Here is a 20798-nt window from a genome sequence, read left to right on the forward strand (position 1 = left end):
TGTTTTCCTCATGAGAAATCAAGGAGTGATGCAGTGACCTAGTCTATCCTTACCATGGTACAAGTGGCAGCATTCTCATCCATGGCGATCGTGATGGTGACAGCCTCGACTCTGCAATGAGAGACCTAAGATGAGCCCACACTGTAACAGCTACCACATCTGCAGAACCACTAATACTGTCAGAATAGCGTATAATTTTTCATAGTGCAATCAAACTAGCTGTTTTCCTCATGAGACATCAAGGAGTGATGCAGTGACGGAGTCTATTCTTGCCAGGTTATAAGTGGCAGCATTCTCATCTATGGCGAACGTAATGGTGACACCCTCGACTCTGCAATGAGAGAGCTAAGATCAGCCCACGCTGAAACAGCTACCACATCTACAGAACCACTAATATCGTCAGAATAGCGTATAATTTTTCATAGTGCTATCAAACTAGCTGTTTTTCTCATGAGACATCAAGGAGTGATGCAGTGACTAAGTCTATTCCTACCAGGGTATAAGTGGCAGCATTCTCATCCATGGCGATCATGATGGTGACACCCTCGACTCTGCAATGAGAGAGCTAAGATGAGCCCACACTGAAACAGCTACCACATCTACAGAACCACTAATACTGTCAGAATAGCGTATAATTTTTCATAGTGCAATCAAACTAGCTGTTTTCCTCATGAGAAATGATAGACTGATTCAGTGACTAAGTCTATTCTTACCAGGGTATAAGTGGCAGCATTCTCACCCATGGCAATCATGATGGTGACACCCTCGACTCTGCAATGAGAGAACTAAGATGAGCACACGTTGAAACAGCTACCACATCTACAGAGCCACTAATACCGTCAGAATAGCATATCATTTTTCACAGAGCAATCAAATTAGCTCTCTTCTTCATGAGACATCAAGGAGTGATGCAGTGACGGAGTCTATTCTTACCGGGGTGTAAGTCACAGCATTCTCATCCATGGCGACCGTGATGGTGACACCCTCGACTCTGCAATGAGAGAGCTAAGATGAGCACATGTTGAAACAGCTACCATATCTACAGAGCCACTAATACCATCAGAATAGCGTATCATTTTTCACAGTGCAATCAAATTAGCTCTTTTCCTCATGAGACATCAAGGAGTGAGGCAGTGACTAAGTCTATTCTTACCAGGGTATAAGTGGCAGCATACTCATCCATGGCGATCGTGATGGTGACACCGTAGACTCTGCAATGAGAGAGATAAGATGAGCCCACACTGAAACAGCTACCACATCTACAGAGCCACTAATAGCATCAGAATAGCGTATAATTTTTCACAGTGCAATCAAACTAGTTGTTTTCCTCATGAGACATCAAGGAGTGATGCAGTGAGAGTCTATTCTTACCAGGTTATAGGTGCCAGCATTCTCATCCATACCGACCGTGATGGTGACACCCTCGACTCTGCAATGAGATAGCTAAGATGAGCACATGTTGAAACAGCTACCATATCTACAGAGCCACTAATACCATCAGAATAGCGTACCATTTTTCATAGTGCAATCAAACTAGCTGTTTTCCTCATGAGAAATCAAGGACTGATGCAGTGATGGAATCTATTCTTACCAGGGTATACGTGGCAGCATTCTCATCCATGGCGATCGTGATGGTGACACCCTCGACTCTGCAATGAGAGAGCTAAGATGAGCACACGTTGAAACAGCTACCACATCTGCAGAACCACTAATACCGTCAGAATAGCGTATCATTTTTCACAGTGAAATCAAATTAGCTCTCTTCCTCATGAAACATCAAGGAGTGATGCAGTGACTAAGTCTAGTCTTAACAGGGTATAAGTGGCAGCATTCTCATCCATGGCGACCGTGATGGTGACACTCTCGACTCTGCAATGAGAGAGCTAAGATGAGCACATGTTGAAACAGCTACCATATCTACAGAGCCACTAATACCATCAGAATAGCGTATCATTTTTCACAGTGCAATCAAATTAGCTCTTTTCCTCATGAGACATCAAGGAGTGATGCAGTGACTAAGTCTATTCTTACCAGGGTATAAGTGGCAGCATACTCATCCATGGCGATCGTGATGGTGACACCGTAGACTCTGCAATGAGAGAGATAAGATGAGCCCACACTGAAACAGCTACCACATCTACAGAGCCACTAATAGCATCAGAATAGCGTATAATTTTTCACAGTGCAATCAAACTAGCTGTTTTCCTCATGAGACATCAAGGAGTGATGCAGTGAGTCTATTCTTACTAGGTTATAGGTGCCAGCATTCTCATCCATACCGACCGTGATGGTGACACCCTCGACTCTGCAATGAGATAGCTAAGATGAGCACATGTTGAAACAGCTACCATATCTACAGAGCCACTAATACCATCAGAATAGCGTACCATTTTTCATAGTGCAATCAAACTAGCTGTTTTCCTCATGAGAAATCAAGGACTGATGCAGTGATGGAATCTATTCTTACCAGGGTATACGTGGCAGCATTCTCATCCATGGCGATCGTGATGGTGACACCCTCGATGCTGCAATAAGAGAGCTAAGATGAGCACACGTTGAAACAGCTACCACATCTACAGAGCCACTAATACCGTCAGAATAGCGTATAATTTTTCATAGTGCAATCAAACTAGCTGTTTTCCTCATGAGACATCAAGGAGTGATGCAGTAACGGAGTCTATTCTTGCCAGGTTATAAGTGGCAGCATTCTCATCTATGGCGAACGTAATGGTGACACCCTCGACTCTGCAATGAGAGAGCTAAGATGAGCCCACGCTGAAACAGCTACCACATCTACAGAACTACTAATATCGTCAGAATAGCGTATAATTTTTCATAGTGCAATCAAACTAGCTGTTTTCCTCATGAGACATCAAGGAGTGATGCAGTAACGGAGTCTATTCCTACCAGGGTATAAGTGGCAGCATTCTCATCCATGGCGATCATGATGGTGACACCCTCGACTCTGCAATGAGATAGCTGAGATGAGCACACATTGAAACAGCTACCACATCTACAGAGTCACTAATATCGTCAGAATAGCGTATAATCTTTCATAGTGCAATCAAACTAGCTGTTTTCCTCATGAGAAATGGAGGACTGATGCAGTGACGGAGTCTATTCTTACCGGGGTATAAATCACAGCATTCTCATCCATGGTGATCGTGATGGTTACACCCTCAACTCTGCAATGAGAGAGCTAAGTTGAGCACACGTTGAAACAGCTGCCACATCTACTGAACCACTAATACTATCAGTATAGCGTATAATCTTTCATAGTGCAATCAAACTAGCTGTTTTCATCATGAGAAATGAAGGACTGATGCAGTGACCAAGTCTATCCTTACCAGGGTATAAGTGGCAGCATTCTCATCCATGGCGATCGTGATGGTGACACCCTCGACTCTGCAATGAGAGAGCTAAGATGAGCCCACGTTGTAACAGCTACCACATCTACAGAACCACTAATACTGTCAGAATAGCTTATAATTTTTCATAGTGCAATCAAACTAGCTGTTTTCCTCATGAGAAATGAAGGACTGATGCAGTGACGGAGTCTATTCTTACCAGGGTATAAATCACAGCATTCTCATCCATGGTGATCGTGATGGTTACACCCTCATCTCTGCAATGAGAGAGCTAAGTTGAGCACACATTGAAACAGCTACCACATCTACAGAACCACTAATAGTGTCAGAATAGCGTATAATTTTTCATAGTGCAGTCAAACTAGCTGTTTTCCTCATGAGAAATCAAGGAGTGATGCAGTGACCTAGTCTATCCTTACCATGGTACAAGTGGCAGCATTCTCATCCATGGCGATCGTGATGGTGACAGCCTCGACTCTGCAATGAGAGACCTAAGATGAGCCCACACTGTAACAGCTACCACATCTGCAGAACCACTAATACTGTCAGAATAGCGTATAATTTTTCATAGTGCAATCAAACTAGCTGTTTTCCTCATGAGACATCAAGGAGTGATGCAGTGACGGAGTCTATTCTTGCCAGGTTATAAGTGGCAGCATTCTCATCTATGGCGAACGTAATGGTGACACCCTCGACTCTGCAATGAGAGAGCTAAGATCAGCCCACGCTGAAACAGCTACCACATCTACAGAACCACTAATATCGTCAGAATAGCGTATAATTTTTCATAGTGCTATCAAACTAGCTGTTTTTCTCATGAGACATCAAGGAGTGATGCAGTGACTAAGTCTATTCCTACCAGGGTATAAGTGGCAGCATTCTCATCCATGGCGATCATGATGGTGACACCCTCGACTCTGCAATGAGAGAGCTGAGATGAGCACACATTGAAACAGCTACCACATCTACAGATCCACTAATATCGTCAGAATAGCGTATAATCTTTCATAGTGCAATCAAACTAGCTGTTTTCCTCATGAGAAATGAAGGACTGATGCAGTGACGGAGTCTATTCTTACTGGGGTATAAATCACAGCATTCTCATCCATGGTGATCGTGATGGTTACACCCTCAACTCTGCAATGAGAGAGCTAAGTTGAGCACACGTTGAAACAGCTACCACATCTACAGAACCACTAATACTGTCAGAATAGCGTATAATTTTTCATAGTTCAATCAAACTAGCTGTTTTCCTCATGAGAAATGAAGGACTGATGCAGTGACGGAGTCTATTCTTACCGGGGTATAAATCACAGCATTCTCATCCATGGTGATCGTGATGGTTACACCCTCACCTCTGGAATGAGATAGCTAAGATGAGCACATGTTGAAACAGCTACCACATGTACAAAGCCACTAAGACCATCAGAATAGCGTATGATTTTTCACAGTGCAATCAAATTAGCTCTTTTCCTCATGAGACATCAAGGAGTGATGCAGTGACTGAGACTATTCTTACCAGGGTATAAGTGGCAGCATTCTCATCCATGGCGATCGTGATGGTGACACCCTCGACTCTGCAATGAGAGAGCTAAGATGAGCACACGTTGAAACAGCTGCCACATCTACTGAACCACTAATACTATCAGTATAGCGTATAATCTTTCATAGTGCAATCAAACTAGCTGTTTTCATCACGAGAAATGAAGGACTGATGCAGTGACCAAGTCTATCCTTACCAGGGTATAAGTGGCAGCATTCTCATCCATGGCGATCGTGATGGTGACACCCTCGACTCTGCAATGAGAGAGCTAAGATGAACCCACACTGTAACAGCTACCACATCTACAGAACCACTAATACGGTCAGAATAGCGTATAATTTTTCATAGTGCAATCAAACTAGCTGTTTTCCTCATGAGAAATGAAGGACTGATGCAGTGACGGAGTCTATTCTTACCGGGGTATAAATCACAGCATTCGCATCCATAGTGATCGTGATGGTTACACCCTCAACTCTGCAATGAGAGAGCTAAGTTGAGCACACGTTGAAACAGCTACCACATCTACAGAACCACTAATAGTGTCAGAAATGCGTATAATTTTTCATAGTGCAGTCAAACTAGCTGTTTTCCTGATGAAAAATGAAGGACTGATGCAGTGACGGAGTCTATTCTTACCGGGGTATAAATCACAGCATTCTCATCCATGGTGATCGTGATGGTTACACCCTCAACTCTGCAATGAGGGAGCTAAGTTGAGCACACGTTGAAACAGCTACCACATCTACAGAACCACTAATAGTGTCAGAGTAGCGTATAATTTTTCATAGTGCAGTCAAACTAGCTGTTTTCCTCATGAGAAATCAAGGAGTGATGCAGTGACTAAGTCTATTCTTACCAGGGTATAAGTGGCAGCATTCTCATCCATGGCGATCGTGATGATGACACCCTCGACGCTGCAATGAGAAAGCTAAGAAGAGCGCACGTTGAAACAGCTACCACATCTACAGAGCCACTAATACCGTCAGAATAGCGTATAATTTTTCATAGTGCAATCAAACTAGCTGTTTTCCTCATGAGACATCAAGGAGTGATGCAGTGACGGAGTCTATTCTTGCCAGGTTATAAGTGGCAGCATTCTCATCTATGGCGAACGTAATGGTGACACCCTCGACTCTGCAATGAGAGAGCTAAGATGAGCCCACGCTGAAACAGCTACCACATCTACAGAACCACTAATATCGTCAGAATAGTGTATAATTTTTCATAGTGCTATCAAACTAGCTGTTTTCCTCATGAGACATCAAGGAGTGATGCAGTGACTAAGTCTATTCCTACCAGGGTATAAGTGGCAGCATTCTCATCCATGGCGATCATGATGGTGACACCCTCGACTCTGCTATGAGAGAGCTGAGATGAGCACACATTGAAACAGCTACCACATCTACAGATCCACTAATATCGTCAGAATAGCGTATAATCTTTCATAGTGCAATCAAACTAGCTGTTTTCCTCATGAGAAATGAAGGACTGATGCAGTGACGGAGTCTATTCTTACCGGGGTATAAATCACAGCATTCTCATCCATGGTGATCGTGATGGTGACACTCTCGACTCTGCAATCAGAGAGCTAAGTTGAGCACACGTTGAAACAGCTACCACATCTACAGAACCACTAATACTGTCAGAATAGCGTATAATTTTTCATAGTGCAATCAAACTAGCTGTTTCCCTCATGAGAAATCAAGGACTGATGTTGTGACAGAGTCTATTCTTAGCAGGGTATAAGTGGCAGCATTCTCATCCATGGCGATCGTGATGGTGACACCGTCGACTCTGCAATGAGAGAGATAAGATGAGCCCACACTGAAACAGTTACCACATCTACAGAAGCACTAATACTGTCAGAATAGCGTATGATTTTTCACAGTGCAATGAAATTAGCTCTTTTCCTCATGAGACATCAAGGAGTGATGCAGTGACTGAGACTATTCTTACCAGGGTATAAGTGGCAGCATTCTCATCCATGGCGATCGTGATGGTGACACCCTCGACTCTGCAATGAGAGAGCTAAGATGAGCACACGTTGAAACAGCTGCCACATCTACTGAACCACTAATACTATCAGTATAGCGTATAATCTTTCATAGTGCAATCAAACTAGCTGTTTTCATCATGAGAAATGAAGGACTGATGCAGTGACCAAGTCTATCCTTACCAGGGTATAAGTGGCAGCATTCTCATCCATGGCGATCGTGATGGTGACACCCTCGACTCTGCAATGAGAGAGCTAAGGTGAACCCACACTGTAACAGCTACCAATTTCTACAGAACCACTAATACGGTCAGAATAGCGTATAATTTTTCATAGTGCAATCAAACTAGCTGTTTTCCTCATGAGAAATGAAGGACTGATGCAGTGACAGAGTCTATTCTTACCGGGGTATAAATCACAGCATTCGCATCCATGGTGATCGTGATGGTTACACCCTCAACTCTGATATGAGAGAGCTAAGTTGAGCACACGTTGAAACAGCTACCACATCTACAGAACCACTAATAGTGTCAGAAATGCGTATAATTTTTCATAGTGCAGTCAAACTAGCTGTTTTCCTCATGAGAAATCAAGGAGTGATGCAGTGACCAAGTCTATCCTTACCAGGGTATAAGTGGCAGCATTCTCATCCATGGCGGTCGTGAAAGTGACACCCTCGACTCTGCAATGAGAGAGCTAAGATGAGCGCACGCTGTAACAGCTACCGCATCTAGAGAACCCCTAATACTGTCAGAATAGCGTATAATTTTTCATAGTGCAATCAAACTAGCTGTTTTCCTCATGAGAAATGAAGGACTGATGCAGTGACGGAGTCTATTCTTACCGGGGTATAAATCACAGCATTCTCATCCATGGTGATCTTGATGGTTACACTCTCAACTCTGCAATGAGAGAGCTAAGTTGAGCACACGTTGAAACAGCTACCAGATCTACTGAACCACTAATACTATCACTATAGCGTATAATCTTTCATAGCGCAATCAAACTAGCTGTTTTCCTCATGAGAAATCAAGGACTGATGCAGTGACCAAGTCTATCCTTACCAGGGTATAAGTGGCAGCATTCTCATCCATGGCGATCGTGATGGTGACACCGTCGACTCTGCAATGAGAGAGATAAGATGAGCCCACACTGAAACAGCTACCACATCTACAGAAGCACTAATACTGTCAGAATAGCGTACCATTTTTCATAGTGCAGTCAAACTAGCTGTTTTCCTGATGAGAAATGAAGGACTGATGCAGTGACTAAGTCTATTCTTACCAGGGTATAAGTGGCAGCATTCTCATCCATGGTGATCGTGATGGCTACACCCTCACCTCTGGAATGAGATAGCTAAGTTGAGCACACGTTGAAACAGCTACCACATCTACAGAACCACTAATACGGTCAGAATAGCGCATAATTTTTCATAGTGCAATCAAACTAGCTGTTTTCCTCATGAGAAATGAAGGACTGATGCAGTGACAGAGTCTATTCTTACCGTGGTATAAATCACAGCATTCGCATCCATGGTGATCGTGATGGTTACACCCTCAACTCTGCAATGAGAGAGCTCAGATGAGCGCACGCTGTAACAGCTACCGCATCTACAGAACCACTAATACTGTCAGAATAGCGTATAATTTTTCATAGTGCAATCAAACTAGCTGTTTTCCTCATGAGAAATGAAGGACTGATGCAGTGACGGAGTCCATCCTTACCAGGGTATAAGTGGCAGCATTCTCATCCATGGCGATCGTGATGGTGACACCGTCGACTCTGCAATGAGAGAGATAAGATGAGCCCACACTGAAACAGCTACCACATCTACAGAAGCACTAATACTGTCAGAATAGCGTACCATTTTTCATAGTGCAGTCAAACTAGCTGTTTTCCTGATGAGAAATGAAGGACTGATGCAGTGACTAAGTCTATTCTTACCAGGGTATAAGTGGCAGCATTCTCATCCATGGCGATCGTGATGGTGACACCCTCGACTCTGCAATGAGAGAGCTAAGATGAGCCCACGTTGTAACAGCTACCACATCTACAGAACCACTAATACTGTCAGAATAGCTTATAATTTTTCATAGTGCAATCAAACTAGCTGTTTTCCTCATGAGAAATGAAGGACTGATGCAGTGACGGAGTCTATTCTTACCAGGGTATAAATCACAGCATTCTCATCCATGGTGATCGTGATGGTTACACCCTCATCTCTGCAATGAGAGAGCTAAGTTGAGCACACATTGAAACAGCTACCACATCTACAGAACCACTAATAGTGTCAGAATAGCGTATAATTTTTCATAGTGCAGTCAAACTAGCTGTTTTCCTCATGAGAAATCAAGGAGTGATGCAGTGACCTAGTCTATCCTTACCATGGTACAAGTGGCAGCATTCTCATCCATGGCGATCGTGATGGTGACAGCCTCGACTCTGCAATGAGAGACCTAAGATGAGCCCACACTGTAACAGCTACCACATCTGCAGAACCACTAATACTGTCAGAATAGCGTATAATTTTTCATAGTGCAATCAAACTAGCTGTTTTCCTCATGAGACATCAAGGAGTGATGCAGTGACGGAGTCTATTCTTGCCAGGTTATAAGTGGCAGCATTCTCATCTATGGCGAACGTAATGGTGACACCCTCGACTCTGCAATGAGAGAGCTAAGATCAGCCCACGCTGAAACAGCTACCACATCTACAGAACCACTAATATCGTCAGAATAGCGTATAATTTTTCATAGTGCTATCAAACTAGCTGTTTTTCTCATGAGACATCAAGGAGTGATGCAGTGACTAAGTCTATTCCTACCAGGGTATAAGTGGCAGCATTCTCATCCATGGCGATCATGATGGTGACACCCTCGACTCTGCAATGAGAGAGCTGAGATGAGCACACATTGAAACAGCTACCACATCTACAGATCCACTAATATCGTCAGAATAGCGTATAATCTTTCATAGTGCAATCAAACTAGCTGTTTTCCTCATGAGAAATGAAGGACTGATGCAGTGACGGAGTCTATTCTTACTGGGGTATAAATCACAGCATTCTCATCCATGGTGATCGTGATGGTTACACCCTCAACTCTGCAATGAGAGAGCTAAGTTGAGCACACGTTGAAACAGCTACCACATCTACAGAACCACTAATACTGTCAGAATAGCGTATAATTTTTCATAGTTCAATCAAACTAGCTGTTTTCCTCATGAGAAATGAAGGACTGATGCAGTGACGGAGTCTATTCTTACCGGGGTATAAATCACAGCATTCTCATCCATGGTGATCGTGATGGTTACACCCTCACCTCTGGAATGAGATAGCTAAGATGAGCACATGTTGAAACAGCTACCACATGTACAAAGCCACTAAGACCATCAGAATAGCGTATGATTTTTCACAGTGCAATCAAATTAGCTCTTTTCCTCATGAGACATCAAGGAGTGATGCAGTGACTGAGACTATTCTTACCAGGGTATAAGTGGCAGCATTCTCATCCATGGCGATCGTGATGGTGACACCCTCGACTCTGCAATGAGAGAGCTAAGATGAGCACACGTTGAAACAGCTGCCACATCTACTGAACCACTAATACTATCAGTATAGCGTATAATCTTTCATAGTGCAATCAAACTAGCTGTTTTCATCATGAGAAATGAAGGACTGATGCAGTGACCAAGTCTATCCTTACCAGGGTATAAGTGGCAGCATTCTCATCCATGGCGATCGTGATGGTGACACCCTCGACTCTGCAATGAGAGAGCTAAGATGAACCCACACTGTAACAGCTACCACATCTACAGAACCACTAATACGGTCAGAATAGCGTATAATTTTTCATAGTGCAATCAAACTAGCTGTTTTCCTCATGAGAAATGAAGGACTGATGCAGTGACGGAGTCTATTCTTACCGGGGTATAAATCACAGCATTCGCATCCATAGTGATCGTGATGGTTACACCCTCAACTCTGCAATGAGAGAGCTAAGTTGAGCACACGTTGAAACAGCTACCACATCTACAGAACCACTAATAGTGTCAGAAATGCGTATAATTTTTCATAGTGCAGTCAAACTAGCTGTTTTCCTGATGAAAAATGAAGGACTGATGCAGTGACGGAGTCTATTCTTACCGGGGTATAAATCACAGCATTCTCATCCATGGTGATCGTGATGGTTACACCCTCAACTCTGCAATGAGGGAGCTAAGTTGAGCACACGTTGAAACAGCTACCACATCTACAGAACCACTAATAGTGTCAGAGTAGCGTATAATTTTTCATAGTGCAGTCAAACTAGCTGTTTTCCTCATGAGAAATCAAGGAGTGATGCAGTGACTAAGTCTATTCTTACCAGGGTATAAGTGGCAGCATTCTCATCCATGGCGATCGTGATGATGACACCCTCGACGCTGCAATGAGAAAGCTAAGAAGAGCGCACGTTGAAACAGCTACCACATCTACAGAGCCACTAATACCGTCAGAATAGCGTATAATTTTTCATAGTGCAATCAAACTAGCTGTTTTCCTCATGAGACATCAAGGAGTGATGCAGTGACGGAGTCTATTCTTGCCAGGTTATAAGTGGCAGCATTCTCATCTATGGCGAACGTAATGGTGACACCCTCGACTCTGCAATGAGAGAGCTAAGATGAGCCCACGCTGAAACAGCTACCACATCTACAGAACCACTAATATCGTCAGAATAGTGTATAATTTTTCATAGTGCTATCAAACTAGCTGTTTTCCTCATGAGACATCAAGGAGTGATGCAGTGACTAAGTCTATTCCTACCAGGGTATAAGTGGCAGCATTCTCATCCATGGCGATCATGATGGTGACACCCTCGACTCTGCTATGAGAGAGCTGAGATGAGCACACATTGAAACAGCTACCACATCTACAGATCCACTAATATCGTCAGAATAGCGTATAATCTTTCATAGTGCAATCAAACTAGCTGTTTTCCTCATGAGAAATGAAGGACTGATGCAGTGACGGAGTCTATTCTTACCGGGGTATAAATCACAGCATTCTCATCCATGGTGATCGTGATGGTTACACCCTCACCTCTGGAATGAGATAGCTAAGTTGAGCACACGTTGAAACAGCTACCACATCTACAGAACCACAAATAGTGTCAGAATAGCGTATAATTTTTCATAGTGCAATCAAACGAGCTGTTTTCCTAATGAGACATCAAGGAGTGATGCAGTGACTAAGACTATTCTTACCAGGGTATAAGTGGCAGCATTCTCATCCATGGCGATCGTGATGGTGACACTCTCGACTCTGCAATCAGAGAGCTAAGTTGAGCACACGTTGAAACAGCTACCACATCTACAGAACCACTAATACTGTCAGAATAGCGTATAATTTTTCATAGTGCAATCAAACTAGCTGTTTCCCTCATGAGAAATCAAGGACTGATGTTGTGACAGAGTCTATTCTTAGCAGGGTATAAGTGGCAGCATTCTCATCCATGGCGATCGTGATGGTGACACCGTCGACTCTGCAATGAGAGAGATAAGATGAGCCCACACTGAAACAGTTACCACATCTACAGAAGCACTAATACTGTCAGAATAGCGTATGATTTTTCACAGTGCAATCAAATTAGCTCTTTTCCTCATGAGACATCAAGGAGTGATGCAGTGACTGAGACTATTCTTACCAGGGTATAAGTGGCAGCATTCTCATCCATGGCGATCGTGATGGTGACACCCTCGACTCTGCAATGAGAGAGCTAAGATGAGCACACGTTGAAACAGCTGCCACATCTACTGAACCACTAATACTATCAGTATAGCGTATAATCTTTCATAGTGCAATCAAACTAGCTGTTTTCATCATGAGAAATGAAGGACTGATGCAGTGACCAAGTCTATCCTTACCAGGGTATAAGTGGCAGCATTCTCATCCATGGCGATCGTGATGGTGACACCCTCGACTCTGCAATGAGAGAGCTAAGGTGAACCCACACTGTAACAGCTACCAATTTCTACAGAACCACTAATACGGTCAGAATAGCGTATAATTTTTCATAGTGCAATCAAACTAGCTGTTTTCCTCATGAGAAATGAAGGACTGATGCAGTGACAGAGTCTATTCTTACCGGGGTATAAATCACAGCATTCGCATCCATGGTGATCGTGATGGTTACACCCTCAACTCTGATATGAGAGAGCTAAGTTGAGCACACGTTGAAACAGCTACCACATCTACAGAACCACTAATAGTGTCAGAAATGCGTATAATTTTTCATAGTGCAGTCAAACTAGCTGTTTTCCTCATGAGAAATCAAGGAGTGATGCAGTGACCAAGTCTATCCTTACCAGGGTATAAGTGGCAGCATTCTCATCCATGGCGGTCGTGAAAGTGACACCCTCGACTCTGCAATGAGAGAGCTAAGATGAGCGCACGCTGTAACAGCTACCGCATCTAGAGAACCCCTAATACTGTCAGAATAGCGTATAATTTTTCATAGTGCAATCAAACTAGCTGTTTTCCTCATGAGAAATGAAGGACTGATGCAGTGACGGAGTCTATTCTTACCGGGGTATAAATCACAGCATTCTCATCCATGGTGATCTTGATGGTTACACTCTCAACTCTGCAATGAGAGAGCTAAGTTGAGCACACGTTGAAACAGCTACCAGATCTACAGAACCACTAATAGTGTCAGAATAGCGTATAATTTTTCATAGTGCAGTCAAACTAGCTGTTTTCCTGATGAAAAATGAAGGACTGATGCAGTGACGGAGTCTATTCTTACCGGGGTATAAATCACAGCATTCTCATCCATGGTGATCGTGATGGTTACACCCTCAACTCTGCAATGAGGGAGCTAAGTTGAGCACACGTTGAAACAGCTACCACATCTACAGAACCACTAATAGTGTCAGAGTAGCGTATAATTTTTCATAGTGCAGTCAAACTAGCTGTTTTCCTCATGAGAAATCAAGGAGTGATGCAGTGACTAAGTCTATTCTTACCAGGGTATAAGTGGCAGCATTCTCATCCATGGCGATCGTGATGATGACACCCTCGACGCTGCAATGAGAAAGCTAAGAAGAGCGCACGTTGAAACAGCTACCACATCTACAGAGCCACTAATACCGTCAGAATAGCGTATAATTTTTCATAGTGCAATCAAACTAGCTGTTTTCCTCATGAGACATCAAGGAGTGATGCAGTGACGGAGTCTATTCTTGCCAGGTTATAAGTGGCAGCATTCTCATCTATGGCGAACGTAATGGTGACACCCTCGACTCTGCAATGAGAGAGCTAAGATGAGCCCACGCTGAAACAGCTACCACATCTACAGAACCACTAATATCGTCAGAATAGTGTATAATTTTTCATAGTGCTATCAAACTAGCTGTTTTCCTCATGAGACATCAAGGAGTGATGCAGTGACTAAGTCTATTCCTACCAGGGTATAAGTGGCAGCATTCTCATCCATGGCGATCATGATGGTGACACCCTCGACTCTGCTATGAGAGAGCTGAGATGAGCACACATTGAAACAGCTACCACATCTACAGATCCACTAATATCGTCAGAATAGCGTATAATCTTTCATAGTGCAATCAAACTAGCTGTTTTCCTCATGAGAAATGAAGGACTGATGCAGTGACGGAGTCTATTCTTACCGGGGTATAAATCGCAGCATTCTCATCCATGGTGATCGTGATGGTTACACCCTCACCTCTGGAATGAGATAGCTAAGTTGAGCACACGTTGAAACAGCTACCACATCTACAGAACCACAAATAGTGTCAGAATAGCGTATAATTTTTCATAGTGCAATCAAACGAGCTGTTTTCCTAATGAGACATCAAGGAGTGATGCAGTGACTAAGACTATTCTTACCAGGGTATAAGTGGCAGCATTCTCATCCATGGCGATCGTGATGGTGACACTCTCGACTCTGCAATCAGAGAGCTAAGTTGAGCACACGTTGAAACAGCTACCACATCTACAGAACCACTAATACTGTCAGAATAGCGTATAATTTTTCATAGTGCAATCAAACTAGCTGTTTCCCTCATGAGAAATCAAGGACTGATGTTGTGACAGAGTCTATTCTTAGCAGGGTATAAGTGGCAGCATTCTCATCCATGGCGATCGTGATGGTGACACCGTCGACTCTGCAATGAGAGAGATAAGATGAGCCCACACTGAAACAGTTACCACATCTACAGAAGCACTAATACTGTCAGAATAGCGTATGATTTTTCACAGTGCAATCAAATTAGCTCTTTTCCTCATGAGACATCAAGGAGTGATGCAGTGACTGAGACTATTCTTACCAGGGTATAAGTGGCAGCATTCTCATCCATGGCGATCGTGATGGTGACACCCTCGACTCTGCAATGAGAGAGCTAAGATGAGCACACGTTGAAACAGCTGCCACATCTACTGAACCACTAATACTATCAGTATAGCGTATAATCTTTCATAGTGCAATCAAACTAGCTGTTTTCATCATGAGAAATGAAGGACTGATGCAGTGACCAAGTCTATCCTTACCAGGGTATAAGTGGCAGCATTCTCATCCATGGCGATCGTGATGGTGACACCCTCGACTCTGCAATGAGAGAGCTAAGGTGAACCCACACTGTAACAGCTACCAATTTCTACAGAACCACTAATACGGTCAGAATAGCGTATAATTTTTCATAGTGCAATCAAACTAGCTGTTTTCCTCATGAGAAATGAAGGACTGATGCAGTGACAGAGTCTATTCTTACCGGGGTATAAATCACAGCATTCGCATCCATGGTGATCGTGATGGTTACACCCTCAACTCTGATATGAGAGAGCTAAGTTGAGCACACGTTGAAACAGCTACCACATCTACAGAACCACTAATAGTGTCAGAAATGCGTATAATTTTTCATAGTGCAGTCAAACTAGCTGTTTTCCTCATGAGAAATCAAGGAGTGATGCAGTGACCAAGTCTATCCTTACCAGGGTATAAGTGGCAGCATTCTCATCCATGGCGGTCGTGAAAGTGACACCCTCGACTCTGCAATGAGAGAGCTAAGATGAGCGCACGCTGTAACAGCTACCGCATCTAGAGAACCCCTAATACTGTCAGAATAGCGTATAATTTTTCATAGTGCAATCAAACTAGCTGTTTTCCTCATGAGAAATGAAGGACTGATGCAGTGACGGAGTCTATTCTTACCGGGGTATAAATCACAGCATTCTCATCCATGGTGATCTTGATGGTTACACTCTCAACTCTGCAATGAGAGAGCTAAGTTGAGCACACGTTGAAACAGCTACCAGATCTACAGAACCACTAATAGTGTCAGAATAGCGTATAATTTTTCATAGTGTTGTCAACTAGCTGTTTTCCTCATGAGAAATCAAGGAGTGATGCAGTGACCAAGTCTATCCTTACCAGGGTATAAGTGGCAGCATTCTCATCCATGGCGATCGCGATGGTGACACCCTCGACTCTGCAATGAGAGAGCTAAGATGAGCCCACGCTGTAACAGCTACCACATCTACTGAACCACTAATACTATCACTATAGCGTATAATCTTTCATAGCGCAATCAAACTAGCTGTTTTCCTCATGAGAAATCAAGGACTGATGCAGTGACCAAGTCTATCCTTACCAGGGTATAAGTGGCAGCATTCTCATCCATGGCGATCGTGATGGTGACACCGTCGACTCTGCAATGAGAGAGATAAGATGAGCCCACACTGAAACAGCTACCACATCTACAGAAGCACTAATACTGTCAGAATAGCGTACCATTTTTCATAGTGCAGTCAAACTAGCTGTTTTCCTGATGAGAAATGAAGGACTGATGCAGTGACTAAGTCTATTCTTACCAGGGTATAAGTGGCAGCATTCTCATCCATGGTGATCGTGATGGCTACACCCTCACCTCTGGAATGAGATAGCTAAGTTGAGCACACGTTGAAACAGCTACCACATCTACAGAACCACTAATACGGTCAGAATAGCGTATAATTTTTCATAGTGCAATCAAACTAGCTGTTTTCCTCATGAGAAATGAAGGACTGATGCAGTGACAGAGTCTATTCTTACCGTGGTATAAATCACAGCATTCGCATCCATGGTGATCGTGATGGTTACACCCTCAACTCTGCAATGAGAGAGCTCAGATGAGCGCACGCTGTAACAGCTACCGCATCTACAGAACCACTAATACTGTCAGAATAGCGTATAATTTTTCATAGTGCAATCAAACTAGCTGTTTTCCTCATGAGAAATGAAGGACTGATGCAGTGACGGAGTCCATCCTTACCAGGGTATAAGTGGCAGCATTCTCATCCATGGCGATCGTGATGGTGACACCGTCGACTCTGCAATGAGAGAGATAAGATGAGCCCACACTGAAACAGCTACCACATCTACAGAAGCACTAATACTGTCAGAATAGCGTACCATTTTTCATAGTGCAGTCAAACTAGCTGTTTTCCTGATGAGAAATGAAGGACTGATGCAGTGACGAAGTCTATTCTTACCAGGGTATAAGTGGCAGCATTCTCATCCATGGCGATCGTGATGATGACACCCTCGACGCTGCAATGAGAAAGCTAAGATGAGCGCACGTTGAAACAGCTACCACATCTACAGAGCCACTAATACCGTCAGAATAGCGTATAATTGTTCATAGTGCAGTCAAACTAGCTGTTTTCCTCATGATAAATCAAGGACTGATGCAGTGATGGAGTCTATTCCTACCAGGGTATAAGTGGCAGCATTCTCATCCATGGCGATCGTGATGGTGACACCCTCGACTCTGCAATGAGAGAGCTAAGATGAGCACACGTTGAAACAGCTGCCACATCTACTGAACCACTAATACTATCAGTATAGCGTATAATCTTTCATAGTGCAATCAAACTAGCTGTTTTCATCATGAGAAATGAAGGACTGATGCAGTGACCAAGTCTATCCTTACCAGGGTATAAATCACAGCATTCGCATCCATGGTGATCGTGATGGTTACACCCTCAACTCTGATATGAGAGAGCTAAGTTGAGCACACGTTGAAACAGCTACCACATCTACAGAACCACTAATAGTGTCAGAAATGCGTACCATTTTTCATAGTGCAGTCAAACTAGCTGTTTTCCTGATGAGAAATGAAGGACTGATGCAGTGACTAAGTCTATTCTTACCAGGGTATAAGTGGCAGCATTCTCATCCATGGCGATCGTGAAAGTGACACCCTCGGCTCTGCAATGAGAGAGCTAAGATGAGCGCACGCTGTAACAGCTACCGCATCTAGAGAACCACTAATACTGTCAGAATAGCGTATAATTTTTCATAGTGCAATCAAACTAGCTGTTTTCCTCATGAGAAATGAAGGACTGATGCAGTGACGGAGTCTATTCTTACCGGGGTATAAATCACAGCATTCTCATCCATGGTGATCTTGATGGTTACACCCTCAACTCTGCAATGAGAGAGCTAAGTTGAGCACACGTTGAAACAGCTACCAGATCTACAGAACCACTAATAGTGTCAGAATAGCGTATAATTTTTCATAGTGTTGTCAACTAGCTGTTTTCCTCATGAGAAATCAAGGAGTGATGCAGTGACCAAGTCTATCCTTACCAGGGTATAAGTGGCAGCATTCTCATCCATGGCGATCGCGATGGTGACACCCTCGACTCTGCAATGAGAGAGCTAAGATGAGCCCACGCTGTAACAGCTGCCACATCTACTGAACCACTAATACTATCAGTATAGCGTATAATCTTTCATAGTGCAATCAAACTAGCTGTTTTCCTCATGAGAAATCAAGGACTGATGCAGTGACCAAGTCTATCCTTACCAGGGCATAAGTGGCAGCATTCTCATCCATGGCGAACGTAATGGTGACACCCTCCACTCTGCAATGAGAGAGCTAAGATGAGCACACGTTGAAACAGCTGCCACACCTACTGAACCACTAATACTATCACTATAGCGTATAATCTTTCATAGCGCAATCAAACTAGCTGTTTTCCTCATGAGAAATCAAGGACTGATGCAGTGACTAAGTCTATTCTTACCAGGGTATAAGTGGCAGCATTCTCATCCATGGCGATCGCGATGATGACACCCTCGACGCTGCAATGAGAAAGCTAAGATGAGCGCACGTTGAAACAGCTACCACAGCTACAGAGCCACTAATACCGTCAGAATAGCGTATAATTTTTCATAGTGCAATCAAACTAGCTGTTTTCCTCATGAGACATCAAGGAGTGATGCAGTGACCAAGTCTATCCTTACCATGGTATAAGTGGCAGCATTCTCATCCATGGCGATCGTGATGGTGACACCCTCGACTCTGCAATGAGAGAGCTAAGATGAGCCCACGCTGTAACAGCTACCACATCTACAGAACCACTAATACTGTCAGAATAGCGTATAATTTTTCATAGTGCAATCAAACTAGCTGTTTTCCTCATGAGAAATGAAGGACTGATGCAGTGACGGAGTCTATTCTTACCAGGGTATAAGTGGCGCAATTCTCATCCATGGCGACCGTGATGGTGACACCCTCGACTCTGCAATGAGAGAGCTAAGATGAGCACATGTTGAAACAGCTACCACATGTACAAAGCCACTAATACCATCAGAATAGTGTATGATTTTTCACAGTGCAATCAAATTAGCTCTTTTCCTCATGAGACATCAAGAGTGATGCAGTGACTAAGTCTATTCTTACCAGGGTATAAGTGGCAGCATTCTCATCCATGGCAATCGTGATGGTGACAACCTCGACGCTGCAATTACGAGAGCTCAGATGAGCGCACGTTGAAACAGCTACCACATCTACAAAGCCACTAATACCGTCAGAATAGCGTATAATTTTTCACAGTGCAATCAAACTAGCTGTTTTCCTCATGAGACATCAAGGAGATATGCAGTGACTAAGTCTATTCCTACCAGGGTATATGTGGCAGCATTCTCATCCATGGCGATCGTGATGGTGACACCCTCGACTCTGCAATGAGAGAGCTAACATGAGCAAACATTGAAACAGCTACCACATCTACAGAGCCACTAATACCGTCAGAATAGCGTATGATTTTTCACAGTGCAATCAAATTAGCTCTTTTTTTCATGAGACATCAAGGAGTGATGCAGTGACTAAGTCTATTCTTACCAGGGTATAAGTGGCAGCATTCTCATCCATGGCGATCGTGATGGTGACACCCTCGACTCTGCAATGAGAGAGCTAAGATGAGCACACGTTGAAACAGCTACCACATCTACAGAGCCACTAATACCGTCAGAATAGTGTTTCATTTTTCACTGTGCACTCAAATTAGCTGTTTTTCTCATGAGAAATCTAGGACAGATGCAGTGACTAAGTCTATCCTTACCAGGGAATAAGTGGCAGCATTCTCACCCATGGCGAATATGATGGTGACACCCTCGACTCTGCAATGAGAGAGCTAAGATGAGCACACGTTGAAACAGCTACCACATCTATAGAGCCACTAATACCGTCAGAATAGCATATCATTTTTCACAGAGCAATCAAATTAGCTCTCTTTCTCATGAGACATCAAGGAGTGATGCAGTGACAGTCTATTCTTACCAGGGTATAAGTGGCGCAATTCTCATCCATGGCGATCGTGATGGTGACACCCTCGACTCTGCAATGAGAGAGCTAAGATGAGCACACGTTGAAACAGCTATCACATCTACAGAACCACTAATACGGTCAGAATAGCGTATAATTTTTCATAGTGCAATCAAACTAGCTGTTTTCCTCATGAGACATCAAGGAGTGATGCAGTGACCAAGTCTATCCTTACCATGGTATAAGTGGCAGCATTCTCATCAATGGCGATCGTGATGGTGACACCCTCGACTCTGCAATGAGAGAG

General features: G+C 43.4%; 2 long non-coding RNA genes across 2 annotated transcripts; both read right to left on the bottom strand.

Annotated features, from left to right (window-relative positions):
- Positions 1–712: 712 nt before the first annotated feature.
- Positions 713–20565, bottom strand: LOC142587274 (uncharacterized). The gene is made up of 9 exons (XR_012829428.1): positions 20507–20565; positions 20289–20346; positions 2248–2298; positions 2032–2089; positions 1592–1649; positions 1372–1429; positions 1154–1211; positions 934–991; positions 713–771 (listed from the first exon to the last, which is right to left on the bottom strand). It is a non-coding gene; the product is annotated as an uncharacterized LOC142587274 (long non-coding RNA).
- LOC142587273 (uncharacterized) lies at positions 17216–18148 on the bottom strand. Its single transcript, XR_012829427.1, has 3 exons — positions 18090–18148; positions 17430–17707; positions 17216–17267 (listed from the first exon to the last, which is right to left on the bottom strand). It is a non-coding gene; the product is annotated as an uncharacterized LOC142587273 (long non-coding RNA).
- Positions 20566–20798: the final 233 nt, after the last annotated feature.

The sequence above is a fragment of the Dermacentor variabilis genome, chromosome 7 (assembly GCF_050947875.1).
Source record: "Dermacentor variabilis isolate Ectoservices chromosome 7, ASM5094787v1, whole genome shotgun sequence".
In the NCBI taxonomy this organism is placed as follows: domain Eukaryota; kingdom Metazoa; phylum Arthropoda; class Arachnida; order Ixodida; family Ixodidae; genus Dermacentor; species Dermacentor variabilis.